At 40.6% G+C, this 15,541-nt stretch overlaps 1 pseudogene; it reads right to left on the bottom strand.

Moving 5' to 3' along the window:
* Positions 1-13,195: 13,195 nt before the first annotated feature.
* On the bottom strand, positions 13,196-14,330 carry LOC127187105 (protein SET-like; annotated as a pseudogene).
* Positions 14,331-15,541: the final 1,211 nt, after the last annotated feature.

Below are 15,541 nucleotides of genomic sequence, written 5' to 3'. Positions count from 1 at the left end.
GAGCCTGAGTCCTTGGAGAAGGCTGGTTTGCTCAATTGCCAAGTGTTGAGGACAGCTGTTCTTGGAAATGACTTGGAAGCTACAGAGTGCCCCTACCCCTCACTATGTTCAGTTTATGCTTTTTTATTGTTTTTAATATGCTTTGCTTATACTCTTGTGAACCATTTCCGACTTCCTTAATTTTCACAGGGCTCTAGCTATAGAGTCAATGTGTAAGCTCTTCTTTTCAGTAGGAAGTTACTCAGGAGCAGCAGCCCCAGGCTGCAGAGTCAGCCTTTCAGGGTTTTGTATTGGCACTCTCTGGAGTTCTGTGAGCCTACATGGACTCAAGCTGGCTGCCAGACGATGGTGTGGACAATGACAAGATACAAGCCTCCTCAAGTGGGTAATTCTGTTAATAATATTATAAGGACATGCAAATGTCATCACATTCACAGTTACTAGGAGAGACTGTCTTACTGGGGCCTGAAACCTAAAAATTCCAGGAAATTGTTATACAACCATTGGTCCTCATGGGAACCTGGAATTGAGTTAGAAGGCTGAGCCTGCTGTTTTACTTAGTCCCCCTCTTAACATTATTTGGTAAAGTTCCAAACTGTTTATAAACATGGTACAAAGTACCCAAGAGTATTTAGGAAGGGAATAGTGGAAAGAGAACGTACTGCATTAACCTTGGTAGTAGGCAGTGGAGAGATACCTAGCAAAGGGTATAAAAAGTCAAGACTTGGAACCTTTGCAAAGATTGTACGAGGGCCTAGATTGGCATAAGGAGTACAGAAGAAAAGTGACATAGGGAAGTGAGTAGACACAAATGAGTTAGTCACCTTTGTTTAGAGGATTGTAACATGGAGAAAAATGAAAACACAGGCCTTTTTCTCTATATCTCAGGCTTAATTAGCTTTAGAGACATTTGATTCAGAATCCAGAGTTCTGAGAATGAAATCCAGTTCTTCTGTTTATTATCTATATCTATTTAAGTATGGGAAAGTTACTTGGCCACTCAGTTCCTTGAGAAATCAATGGATGAGTAACTATAAAGCTTTTTAGAGTACTCCCTGGCATGCTGTAAACACTAGTTTTTGTATACATCCGCTATTTCACTAGGTAGCTGGCTCCCATGTGTTGCAAGGATAGGGCAATCTGTTACTTATGTGCAAATGTAGAGTTTCATTCTGTCCCTAAGGAAGTTGTTGAAAACAATATCAGGAAAAATATATTAGTTGTAGAGTTTGTGAGGCCAGGGAGCCAGGTTGACTCTTGACTCCACTTGGTATATAGGAACCAACTTGAGACTATTATGTAGAATGTTCAGCACTTTGCATGGCACCTACCTGTAACTATTCTACAGCAGCTGTGCTTTGCTGACTTGGTGAAAATATCTAGGACATTCTCACTGCAGCTATGGGTGGATTCTAGGTCCAATACCATGCTTTCCTATTTTATTTATGCTGCTGTGATAAAATATTCTGGCAAACAGTGACTTAAGAGAAAGGGTTTATTTTATTTTTATTGAAAATAAAATTGTTCTCTCTTACAATACATCCTGACCCCAGTTTCCCCTCCATCTACTTCTCCCAGCTTCCCCACCTCTTCTTTCCTCCTTAACTAACACCCCTCCCCATCTGCTTTCTTTCAGAAAAAAAGCAGCCCTCCAAGAGACAACAACCACACAGAATAAAACAAGATATAATAAGACAAGGCAAAAGCCCTATATTGACGCTGGCCAAGGCAACCCAGTGGTAGGAAAAGAGTCCCAAGAACAGCGAAAAAACTAAGAGACACACCTTCTCCCACTGTTAAGAGCCTCATAAAAACCATAAAGCTAACAGCCATAACATACATACAGAAGACCTCATTCTGATCCAAGCAGGCCACATGCTTCTTGCTTCAATCTCTGTGAACCTGTGTGAGCCCTGCTTAGTGGATTCAGGTGGGCATATTTCCTGGTGTCCTCTATTCCACCTCTGACTCATAAAATCTTTTCTTCACCTCATCCATGCAGTTTCTGGAGTCCGTAGGTCTCTGGGATGTCCAGTCCCTGGTTTGCGGCCATCCGGGCAATGTAGGGTATGGACTCTCTCTTGTGTTATGGACCTCAAGTTAAACCAGATATTGGCTGGCCATTCCCCAAAGTTCCATGCCACCATTTCCCCAGCACATCTTGCAGGCAGGACAGATTGTCGGTCAAAGGTTTTGCAGCTAGATTGGCATCCAGGTTTCTCTTTTCAGTAGCTGCCAGAATTCTTTCCCACTTCAAAAAAGACTAGAGCACAGGTGCAAATGCCCCCATGCATGCACCAGTTCAAACTCTATGTTCAGTGAGCTGTGTGGATGCTGTCCTCAGCAATATGGTCTCATGGCTCATTTTCAGACAGCAGTCCTCTGTCCTAACATCAGCCTGGGTTGTTTAGGGATCTCCATGGGATCCCCTTGGCCAATAGCTCAACTGAATGCAACGTAGTCCCACCACTGGAAGCCTTGCCTGGCTACAAAAGATCATGTGTACCTGATGGGCAGCTTGGTCTTCAAGTGGGTCCCCTAGTAAGGGGAGCGGGGCTGTCTCTGACATGGACTCTGTTGCATACTTTTTGATCACTTCTTCTGGTGAGGCTGCCTGCAAGACCACCGTGGAAGACAGTGCACTCAGTCCTGATGTGACTTATGTGCTGGGGTAGGTTGATGGAGGGCTCCCCTTTTCTGAGGGGTAGGAGGGGGGATACGGAGAAGAGGGAGGGACAATAGGACCAGGAGGAGACTAGGAGAGGGCTATGATCAGGATTAAAGTAAATAAATAAATGAATAAATATTTTAAAAGATTCCTTATATAATTTTATTTATGGTAAAGATCTATTAACAAGTACAAAACCAATATAATATTACATGCATACATATATTTTGGCAATTAGAATGCAATTATATAGAAACTATAAATACTGATTTGATATATTTTTAATATGTAAAATTCAATTGTATTTTTTGTTTTTTAAAAATTAATTTATGGTTGGGATGTAAAAATGAATGAATGAATAAATTAATTAATTAATAATTTAAAGGATGGACAGTTCAGACCCTGTAGCTTCCATTTTGACCAGTTGACAATTAAAACAACAACAACAACAACTAACATAGCTTCTGCTCAGCCCAAGCCGTTCTTTGCTAGTTTCACCACATCCTTACTACTGCTGTCTTTCTGTTGCCATTCTGCAGTGAGGTGTGCACTTATGCACGCTATGTTCCACCTCCACACCCTTCCTCTATTTTATTTTTCATTGTTAGCTTTTTCCTCTTACCTCAAGTACGTTTCCTGTTATGGAGGCCATAGACTAAAACTGTAGAGCACCTTACAGATCTTGTGCTGGGATATCAAGGCCAGAGAGTAGTTTGCTTCTCATGGAGACCTGAGACTGACTTGGGGCTTTGTTGGTAGACCTTGCCTTTGCCTTGGGTAGAACTTATGTCCATAGGGCTAAGTTGACATGTAGATATTTTATATTGAGACAGACACCATTGTCTTTGTGAAAGCAAAGGATCTCAGGACTGCCCTGGAGGGTTTCTTATATTCTGAGTCCACACATCACACTCTATGGCTCTTGCACAAGGACTGATGATGGGCACCTCAGCTAAATATTTAATAAAAGGGGCTGAACTAGGCATAGTACAACCATAAAACAACTTTATTATTCTCCCACACTACCTCTACTTCTGTTCTGCCTATTATCTATCCCCTAACAGGTGTAACTAGGAGCAACCCTGTAGCTTCTCTGGTATACTACAAATATCCACGTTGTTTGTCTTCACATAGTAAAAAGCTGAGTCCATTTCATCCAAAATATCCTTTCAAGTCTCAGTTATTGGGCCTCAGGCCTGATTCTGATTCTTGGTCAGCACTTGAATAGGTCTTACCTTTTTCATTGTTCTTTTTCCTTTTACACAAACTAGCAGCTTCTGTCTCCTGTATTTGGCCTTAGAAAAGGGATTCTTATATTCCAATAAAAAGTTGTATACAAGGTACTAGATTCTGGGTTAGATGGAGGAGAAGCACATGGCAGGCATGGATAGAGAATCCGGCCCAGATGAAGAACATTAGCAAGTATTTGGGATTATGGATGGGAGGTAGCTTGATAGAAATTATTAGAAGCAGATGGCATGGGATTGAGGCAGGGATCCCACGCCTGCCCCACTATGGGAGGTAGTTTAGAGGATTGATATCTGCCCTACCCCAGGTTAACTAAGGGTATTTAAAAATATAACAAGTGTCTGCATCTTAATTGATCGCTAGCTGGGCCTACAGGTAATACATGTAATTTTAAAACAATAATGTGACAGGAGAGAAGGTTCTGGGGAGAGCGGGAGGGGGAAAGTAAGGGGTGGACACAATCAAGATACAGTATATGCATATATAAAATTTTCAAAGTGATTTGCCTGTTCCTTATATCATGGCGCTTAGCAACTTTTTCTGTGTTTATTGGCCACTTATGCATATTATTAAAGACATGCTTTTATAATTATTTTTTCTCATCTGAAAATTTAGTTATTTGTCTTTCTATTGTTGAGTTGTAAGTTAGGTGTTCTTTTTGTCTTCTGAATCATAAGGCATCATCAGATGTATTTTCAAATTATCTCTATAATTGTGTGCTGTCATCTCCCTTTATTGTCTTAAAATAAAAGTTTATTTTATTTTATCTCTGGGTATGTGTATATACTTGTGTGTATGTGTATGTATGTGTACATGTGTGAAGGTGTCTGAGGAGGGCAGGGGAGGTAGCCAAACTCATATACTCTGCAAGAGCACAGCATAGTGTTAACTTCTGGTGAATGTCTTCAGTGCTTAACTATCTTTGGTATTCTTTGTTATATAAAAGATGAAAATTTTGATGGAATCTATTTTATTTTTCATTGTTAGTATTGTTTTGTGACTCAATCCTTTAAACCTCTACATGCATTTGAGGGTTAGAAATATCTGCCCCCAACTAGGAGGAAGCTGGACTCTTAATAAGAGTTTCCTTGTAAGTTTCCCACTTTGACAAACATATGCCTAAGCATTTTATTCATTTTGATATTCCACATGTAAATGGCACGTTCTTTGTTTTGGTTTGTTCATACTGTGTAGAAATACACTTAACTTCTGCTGTATTTTATCCTGCAACCTTGCTAAGGAGAAACATTATCTCCTATAGTCTCTTTTCAGATTGATTATATTTTGTATAAATAATCTTACGTGGTGTGGCAATAGCAGTAATTTCATTCTTCTTTCCAAAGTGGTTGCTCTTCCTTTTCTTCTAGTCTCTTCTCAGCTGCCTTGCCACAAACCTAAAACACCGTGCTAAACAGAAGAGTAAGAATAAATACAAGTGCTGCTTTCTTAGTCCTAATCTTAGGAGCAAGGCTTCCAGTCTTTTACAGTCATGCATGCTATTAACTGTGGACTTTTTGTTTAGCCTCAGCACCTGGGAGGCAGAGCCAGGTGGATCTGTATGAGGCTGAAGCCAGCTTGGTCTGCATAGCAAGCTCCAGGTAAGCCAAAGCTACCTGGGGAGATGTTGTTTCATGCCCCCCTGAAGAAAACAAACAAATAAACAAAAACAAACTGTTGACTTTCTATATGTGACCTTTATCAGGGTTTTTCTATTCCTAGGTTTTTGTTTGTTTGTTGATCATGGAGGGTATTAAAACATTTCAAATGCCCTTTCTTTATCTGTGCAGATGACGTGTAAGGCATTTTGCTATTACGTTATTATCATTTATTCTAACTGATTATTTTTATCAACCTTGAATTCCAGAGATAAATTCTAACTGGCCATAGTGTAGACTCCTTTTAATAGACTTATGTGTTTAGTTTCGTGGTTTTATTGAAGTCATTTTGCTTCTCTATCCCTAAAGGAAGTACCTCTGTAATTTTCTTTGCTGATGATGTATTGGTTTTTAGTCTTAAGGTAATTTTTATCTCCTAGAACTAAATGGAAACTGTTTTCACTTCACCTGTTTTCTGATGTTTGTAAAGCCTGGTTTATATCATTCACTAATTGTTTAGGAACACTCACTCAGGAAGGTCCATGCTCCTAAACTTTCATTCATGGGTTATTTTTTCATTATAAGTTCAATAGATTCATCAATTATAGATACATTAAAATTCTTCTACTCGTTCTCAAATCAGTTTCTCTATTTTATCTTTATATAAATTTATTTATTCTAGTTATCTGATTTATTGACACATGGTTTCTCATGATATCTCATTTTATTCCTTTTTCAATTTATCAAGGTTAATAATGATGTTCTCATCTTCATTTCATGATTTTAAATAAAAGTTTGTCTATTTCCTTATTTTTTTGCTTTTCATTCTGGCTTTATTTTTTCCAATTTTAGAATATTTTCAAGGAATGGACTGTTACCACTGATTTTCTCAATTATTTATAGTTTATTTCCTCTTTGCTTTTGTCTTGAGTTTAGTTTGTTCTTTTGTTTTTTTTTTTTTGTTTTGTTTTGTTTTATTTTGTTTTGTTTTTTGAGACAGGGTCTCTCTCTATTAATCTTGGCTGTCCTGGACTTGCTTTGTAGACCAGGCTGGCCTTGAACTCACAGTGATCTGCCTGCCTTTCCCTCCTGAGTGCTAGGATTAAAGGTGTGTGCCACCATGCCCAGCTTCTTGTGGCTTCTTAAGGTGATAGTTTATTGATTTCAAATCTTTTTTCTTTTTAAATGCACTTAACATTAGAATTACAAAATTTTCAATGAATACCACTTTCCACGAAATTCCTATCCTGACATTTTATGTTTTAATTTTCATTCATTATAATTTTTTCTAATTTATTCCACGATCTATTTTCTCAGCTGTTATTTTTTTTTTTTTATTAATTTATTCTTGTTACATCTCAATGTTTATCCCATCCCTTGTATCCTCCCATTCCTCCCCCCCCCCATTTTCCCATTATTCCCCTCCCCTATGACTGTTCCTGAGGGGGATTACGTCCCCCTATATATTCTCATAGGGTATCAAGTCTCTTCTTGGCTACTTGCTGTCCTTCCTCTGAGTGCCACCAGGTCTCAATTACATGATTCAGAAACAGAAATGGTTTAAGGTATGTTAAAAATAACAGCTGAAATTTGCTCAGCTGTTATTTTTAACATACCTTAAACCATTTCTGTTTCTGAATCATGTAATTGTTTGCACTTATTTCCATCTTTCTTCCATTGTGTTCAGATAGTAATTTTTATGTTTGTAATTAATTTAAATTTATTATTTTATTACCCACTTCCTAATGTATCCTGCAAATTATTCCCTGTGTACTTGAGAACAATGTGTCTTTTACTGCTAGACAAAGACTCTACTAATGTCCACTAGTAATGTCCACTACTTGATCTGTAGTATTGTTCAAATGTTCTACTTTCAGTCTAGTTATTCTATTTATTGTGGAACACATAAGTCTTCATATTACTAATTACTTTTGCCCATGTGTATTACCTCCTTAACTGTATGGAGGGAAAGCTACATTGAAAAACTGTACAGACTTCATAGCTGTGCAGACTTCAAACCCTAAAGGAGCATCTTTGTTGGCCCTTGCTTGGTGTTAGTTATTGGGGACCTCTCCCTACATCATTTCTCCTGAATCCAGAGACTCAGCCAACTGCTGAGTCAAAAGAAAAGTCCCATTTAACATTCTCTTATTGAAGTGTCATGATGAATCTGAGCAGAGCAGGCACAACAGATACTGAGGCTGAGCCCTGGGCATGGCTGAGTTAATGTGAGAAGTGTGGTACAGATGCAGGTGTGACTAGATCTCCATTTCTGAAGAGCAGAATTTCAATTATAGGTCAATAATAGAGTTGGATACTGAACTGGTTGAGGTCACAATGGTCAGTGTAACTCATGGAAGGTTGAAAGTCAAAAGCTGTGAAGGGACAAAGAATGAATGGATATCACTGTGCTAGAGATAAAGAGGGCAGATGCCAACATGAAGGTCAGGAAACCCTACCATGGCAAAGCAAATAATTCCCTCAGGGTGCATGCCGAGTCTGGAATAATCCTTTTTTTTTTTTTTTTTTTTTTTTTTGAATTCCCTTTTATTGTTTAAGAATTTGAGACAGGAATACAATGCCTTCTGATCAAATCCAGTCCCCACTCTCCCCTCCCGGTCTTCCCATAACCTATCACCACTTTCCCCTCTTAACTTCCGGGATTCTTTTTTGTTTGTTTTGTTTGTTTTTTAACTCCCTGAGTCCATTTAGTACCGTAGCATGATCGTGGGTTTAGGGCCAACCACTGAAGCATGGGCAAGCTATCAGGGGTTGCATCGCTGAAGAAAATAGCCTCTCCCCCTTCCAGTAGGTACCAATTGGCAATAGCTCCTAAACTCTGTGTGTGTGTGTGTGTGTGTGTGTGTGTGTGTGTGTGTGTGTGTGTGTGTGTGTGTGACTCTTGGGATCCTCCCCATTTTGGTTCGGTTGGTCTTGTGCGGTTGTTGCTCGTGCAGCTATAGCTGCTGTGACTTCCTATGTACACTGTACTTCCTGGAGAATACTGTTCTGCAGCCGGCCTTTAAAAGCCTGGGCTCTCTGAGTGCCACCAGGTCTCCCCCTCCAGGGGACATGGTCAAATGTGAGGCACCATAGTACGTGAGAAAGTCATATCACACTCTCCACTCAACTGTGGAGAATATTCTGACCATTGGCTAGATCTGGGAAGGGGTTTAAAGTTTATTTACCTCCTGTATTGTCCTTGGCTAGTGCCTTAGTTTGAGCAGGACCCCTGGGCCCAAATCTGCCTATCATATTGTTCTACTTGTAGATTTCTAGGACCCTCTGTATCCTTTTATTTTGCTATTCTCCCAGCACTCAGAGGAAGGACAGCAGGTAGCCAAGAAGAGACTTGATACCCTATGAGAATATATAGGGGGAGGTAATCCCCCTCAGGAACAGTCATGGGGGAGGGGAATAATGGGAAAATGGGGGGGGGAGAGGAATGGGAGGATACAAGAGATGGGATAAACATTGAGATGTAACAAGAATAAATTAATAAAAAAAAAAAAAAAAAGAGCCTGGGCTCTCATTCCCTTTCTGCCTCTCTTCTGTTGTGGTACAGATGCTTGTCCTTGCTGCTCTTTTCCCCAAGATGATGCTCCCACCCTCTTAACTTCCCACAGCACTTCCCACTGCCACTTAGTTCCTTGTGCTCTGGCAGGAAGAAGACACTGGGGGTAGGTCTCCAGGTGTCTATCAGGCGCCATCAGAAACTCTGTCTTGATCAAGCAAAAATTTTGGCTCAGTCTTCAGCTCTGAAAGGCGTCTAAGAGTCTCAACAAAGGTCATTTCATAGTCATTCTTCCCAGCTTATCTGTCCTTCCCAGGCCATGTCATGTCTTGAATGCCAATCAGATGACACCAAAATGCATTATTTATTTATTGTCTCTGCTCATTTTTGAGTCTGCTCTGTACATAGCATAGAATAACACAAAGAAGGCTTTGGTGCCACAGACCTTCAGCCTTACCAGCTCTGACAAGTACTGTCAATAAGGAAGTTTTTAAACATTTGTGTAGGTACATAAATACACATACATGAGTACAAGAATATGCATACACTGACACTGTGTGAGTGCAGGTACGTGCGTGCATGTGCATGCACGCCCCTGCCCCCTAAAGCATGGCAGGTGTGGTTATTACCCATGTGATCTGTGAAACACTAGCACTATTTCTAGTGATGAAAACCGTCCTTTTGCTATTGCGTATGGGGGCAGAGAGATTTAACTCAGTTAGAAAAGCCAGCTCAACTACACAGGACCGTTTGCATTTAGGTAATATAACCAATCACAGGATTTGTTTCTGAAAATGACCATTTCTTTTTGCTAAGCTCACTAGGTAAAGCAAAACCTTTGATAATATGTAGAAAAGCATTCCAGGAGACAGAGGGGCATTTTTCCTTATAAAACATATATGAATGTTTCCTCAGCAGGATGGACATGCATCCCTGACAGACGGGGGCTCCTGTGGTATCTCACTGCCTCTCTTATCCTTTGCCCTCTCTGTGCTGTCTCCATCCTCATAAAAACAGTGATGGTGGTGGGGCTGCTGCACCTGGATTTTGTTACCTTGGTTACAGATGTAGTCCCTGGTGGAGAAAGAGGAGAGAGCTGTATTTTTATAAGGGCAAATTATACTGACATTTAAATTGGAGGCAGCACAACAGAGTACAGGTTTTGTGGAATGGGAGTGTATGTGTTACTTTTACAAGCAAGATGATAGGGAGGCTCTTGCCCCTCCCCTTAGTCCTCAGTGTGTGTGTGTGTGTGTGTGTGTGTGTGTGTGTGTGTGTGTTGTGTGTGTGTGTGTGTGTGTGTGTGTGTGTGTGTGTGTGTGTGTGTAAGGAGGGTGGCTCTAGACTCATCTCTTAGCCTGTGAATTGAATTGTTCTGAGGAATGGGAATTTGTCTGGGAACAGGGAGGAGCCATTTTGAGTGAGATTCTAAGAGATCCTGTCTGATAAAGACGTTCTCAGCATAAACTGGAAAAGATGTATCATAGTTGCCAGATGTGGACAGAAAAGCCAAAGCCACAAAGCCTGAAGATATTACATGGCTTGCCAAATGGAAGGAGCCAGAGATGATGGGAGAGTGGAGTTAGGGGTTGGGATGAGAGTGAGAGGAAGAGTACAGGGGAGCAGAGCAGAACCCTGACTCCAGAGACATTTCAATTCGTCATACGCTGCTGGGGCATAGGGCCTGTGCTGATGCAATTTGCCAGAAAGGTATAGTTTAAAATTCCAATCTTATCTGGAAAATGAGAGGCCAACCAGGCTTCTGAGCCTAGCTTTTTCCTTATTATTAGAGGGAAAAAAAATCAATTTAAGGATAATTTGGTAGCAATATCTTTTTATGAACAGTAGATAGTTTGAAGTCTAAAAACATCTTCATCCAGCAAAGCCTTTGGAGCTTCTCATCTTCAATGTTGGTCAGTAAGTCAATCAACGGCCAAGCCTTGAGTTCTGCCAGCGCTAGAGTGCTAAGTTTCTGAGGGTGCGCTGTTCCCCAGTCAGCCTCAGAATCATGACCTTAACTCGGCATCCTTACTCAGAAGGTCAAGTGTGCCTCCAGTGAGGGAGGAAATTGGGTCGCAGATCATTGGTAATGCAAAAACCCAGAGGCCTGTAAAATGTCTCAAAAGTGACTACTGATCTAGTACAGATTGTCAAGGACTCCCTGGAGCCCCATGCCCATTGCTGGCTCAGTCAGCCAGCAGCCCAAGAGTGGACATATGGAGCAGCTGGTTTGCTCACTTTTCACTTACTTTTCTGGTATTGGGTTAACCAAGTAGAACCATCAACTCATATGATCTAGTAATGAGGTTAAGAGCCTGAGCCAGCCTGCAGAGTGTGCACATGGACAGGTGTGTATGCACAAAGTGGTATGTACTTCTGCTTGAGTACTTCCTCTGTTTACATGCAGAAGGGAAGTGAGCATGTGGTCAGGTGTGCAAGTGTATGAGCATGTATGCAAATTTATGAATGAAAGATCTCTTGATGCAGGTACTTAGTAGTCAGGGGGCTCTGACTGTGGCCCTGAGCATTCCTCTTATTAGCTCTGTGGTCTTGAATAAGCAATATTAGGTCATTAAGACATGTTTTTCTCATCAGCAAATGGAAATCATTAATCTTCTTTCACTGGCATTGTTAGGAAGATTATATACAGTAATTAATATAGAACATCTGCCAGATGTCTTGGGTAGAAAATGTAATTAACAGAATATTTCAGCTCACCTTAATTTACACACCTTTCTCTCTCCCTATCATGGAAGGGCATGCTTTAAATGCTGTTCTTATTCTCAAATGATGGAGGAGCCAATGCCTCTTAAAGTAGGCACATCCACAGTGTGGAAGGCAGGCAATTCCCAGTGCTTTGTAAAAGTTACGTGTCTACCTATTCTCATAATATAGTAAAGTGGAAATGTGGTGTTAGCTGGTGACTGGCAAAAAGAAGAACAAGAAGGCCCAATCAAAGAAGCCATTACCACAGATTGCAATACCCAGTTCATGGCTGTCAAACACTCTGACGTGGCCAGAGGGTGGGGTATATCAGAATAGTAAGATGCAGATAATGTGTCTCCCCATCCCCTAGTGTTGTGCTTGGCTATGATTAGAATGACATCTTGTTAAACCTCCTGTCTCTCTAGACTGAAGCCATGAGTAGTTTATTGTTTTCACATAGAGTTTGTAGTAAGTAGATAGGCCTCTGGCCTGACCCTTGGTTCAGGAATGAATGTGTCTTTACCCTGTGTCATCCCTGGCAGGTGGCAGTTTGGTGTGAGCAAGACTTTATAACTGTTTCATTCCTAAACATGGTTCATGCTGTTCTTGTGAGGCCCAAAACCAATATTTGGGACTCACCATTACACTTTGGCAGGGATTCACAGGTATGCCTACCACTTAGACCTTCAGCAAGCATCATGTCATAGCAGCCACAGCATGGTCTGGACCATGCTAGTCAGGGACAGTCATTGTTTCATGAACTCCAGAAGCTCTAAGTTGAGAAGAGTTGAAGTGTAAAGTTCAGAGAGCAGCACTTAGGAGAGATGCAGACAAAGGTGATGCTGACAAAGATACAGACAAAGGTGATGCTGAGGCAATGCCAGGAAAGATGTACTAGAATGCTGGGTTATTTCCCTTCACGGAAATTTCTTTAGGAGGGGGATTGGTTAGCGTTAAGGTGAGAAGGAAGAGTGGCTGAAGCAACATAGCCATGCTGTCCACAGGTACAACCAAAGTGTGGAGATGCTTATAACAGCAGCACCACATTCATGCCTTCTAGGTCACCACCACTTATCTGACAAGGATTCAGGGACCTTATTAATTTTTATTCCATACCCCAGAGCTTTCTGAAGCATGCAGTAACCTTTGGTTGTCTCATCTCTGAAGACCAAAGACAGATTTCTATTTTCTCTGTTAACAAACATCTCTTTTTAAACTCAAATGTAAATTTTTGTTTAATTTTCTTTTTAAGCCTCAATACTTTTATTAATAAAACTTGTGTTGTTTTTGTTAGATAAACTAGCACTCTGCTTTGATTTAGTAGGCTTTCAGAAAGCTTAAAACATTTTTACCTGGTACATAAGACTAAGCATGCCTATATCCTCAGCAGCTTTCCCTATTTCATAGTGAACACAATTTAAAAAATCCTTCCTATTGTATTTTGCTCAAAGTATTTCCCCTCAGTTAAGTAAAAAACCACGGCGTTGAGAAGAGAGAGACTTCAAAAACAGGGTGACTAAGGACAAAACTCAAGGGGGTTAAATGACTACAACTTGCTTCTATGGGCTGGAAAAAATTAAGAACTAAAAAGAAAGTAATAAAAGAAGGTTGGAATCCATCAGAGTTCTGTGCTAGTCCTCCTTCCTCCCCTTCATCATCATTTTCACCTTCATCCTCATCCTCATCAATATCTTCCATCCTTCTTCTGTTTCTTCATCATCTTCCACCTCTTCTTCATCATAATCCATATCAGGAACTAAATAGTACTGCAAGCGATGTGGCCAAATGCCATCTTGATGATCTCTCGTAACCCATCTGAACCTGCATTAGAATCATCAGGAAACAGGTAAATCAGCCCTGGTTCCTCACACTGCCTCTTCCTGCTGCTCTCATTCTGCAGTAGACTTGAGTGTCTTATCAAGTCCTTTCCCGATTTCCATTTGATTCGATGGACTTTGAAGATGGGTTGCCATGATTGTTCAGGTGAAATCCTTTAGAGAGAACTTTATATTCCAAGCAACAACCTTCATCAAGGTAAAAATCATTTCTGTAACCTGATTTTTCATCTTCAAATTCTGTCATTTGTGCTCTGGTTGAATACTGCAGAGTCCCTTTGTCTTCCTTCTCAAGCAGTGCAGATACTTGTTGATGGCTGACCCCAAATGTGGGATTTTGGTGATACATTTTGTTCCACTTTCAAAACTTTCTCATTGGCTTGTTCATTAAATCTGTCTACTTATTTTGTACTGCATCAATATGTTCAAATACTTTTTACTGTTTCTTTTTTTCTTCCCCTAGGCAGACCAGGAGAGGTCAGCAGGTCTTCCAGCTTTTGGGCAGGAGTATGTCAGGATTTCTTGGGCTGAGGCAGGCGTGCAGATTGTCAGTTCAGGACCATTGCAAGAGAGGAGTGTCTAGAAGCTAAAAGCCAGAGCACTGGGCCCTTACCCCCTCCTATGCTCACACTCTCCCCTCCATGTTCATAGCAGGAACAGCTTCTCAGGCACTGAGTTGGCATCAGGTGTGGGAGGTTTATGTCAGCCCCGATAGTGAACACACTTAAAATTCTTTCTTGTAGGTTTTGAAATATATCATTCATTATTGTTATCTATAGGCTTTCAGTCAGTTTTGTTGAACAAACATACCAATTTTATGCCTGTTCAAATGTCACTATTCTTATTGTCTAGAATATACCTTTTGTAACTCCAGGAAGGTAGACCTAGGAAATTTCTTTTCTTTCTTTCTTTTTTTTAAAGAAAGTGGGAACTGGAACCTATTTCCTCTAAGTTAACTACACCTCTTTTTCAGTTAGGTTCCAATCTAAAGAAGCCCACTGGTGGGTTCCTAGCCTTGTGATGAGTCACTCCTGTTGTCATTCTGGCATTGATGTCTTATCTGTATGCTACCCAGTTATCATGGGTAGTACAGATTCCTGAAATGGCAGTCCCATTAATCAGGCTCTTTTAATACCATCAAAGTCTAGTTATCTGAACTCCTGTCAGGGCTAAAGCTCTGTCACTTGGGCTTCACGCTATTACTCATAATGGCTAACGATATCCCAAACATGTGGATAACGATTGCTATCACAACATTTAGTTGAGAAGCTCACCTAAAATTTATGTATTTTTCAACACACACACACACACACACACACACACACACACACACACACACACACATGCAATCTGTAATGTACAGGTTCTTCTGGATTTTATTTATTCTCTACCCCCCCCTTTTAAAATTTCTATATGTACAAGAATACTTTGTGAGTGATATAGAGTCTGCTTAAGCTGATTTAGGTTAAACACAAGTGAGTGTGGGATGCAGTAGTTTTGGAAAGTGAGATGTCAAGGAGTAGAATCTACTCAAGATGCGACAGACTCAAAATACCAAAATATCATCAGAAAATGATCAAAGCCCAAGTACCATGAGGGAACTGAGTTTTCTTTTGTGTGCTGTGTTGCCTGTGGATTAAAAAAAAATCCCCCAGATGGGGTGCCTATGGGTTTTTCTTAGTTTTCTACATTTAGGCAGGATGGCTCTAAAAGCTAGACTTACAACTGACTAGCCCAATGCACAGGCAGCAGAAATTCTCTTTTCAAAACCCCCAGGGAGCCCTTAAGCTTGATCTGGAAAAGGCTCGGCTGGGTTGCCAGGCTTGCCTTGACCTCTGATGTGGATCAGTCTGGCCTGATGACATGCAGACTCATGTTCTGATCACAGGATGTGCTCAGACTCACTCAGACATGTATGGTCAGGGAGAAATGTTGAGGGAAAAAGAAGTTTCTATACTAAAGAAAGTGGAAATAA

This window comes from Acomys russatus, chromosome 3, assembly GCF_903995435.1.
Source record: "Acomys russatus chromosome 3, mAcoRus1.1, whole genome shotgun sequence".
Classification (NCBI taxonomy): domain Eukaryota; kingdom Metazoa; phylum Chordata; class Mammalia; order Rodentia; family Muridae; genus Acomys; species Acomys russatus.
This window is presented reverse-complemented; position numbering and strand designations above follow the sequence as displayed.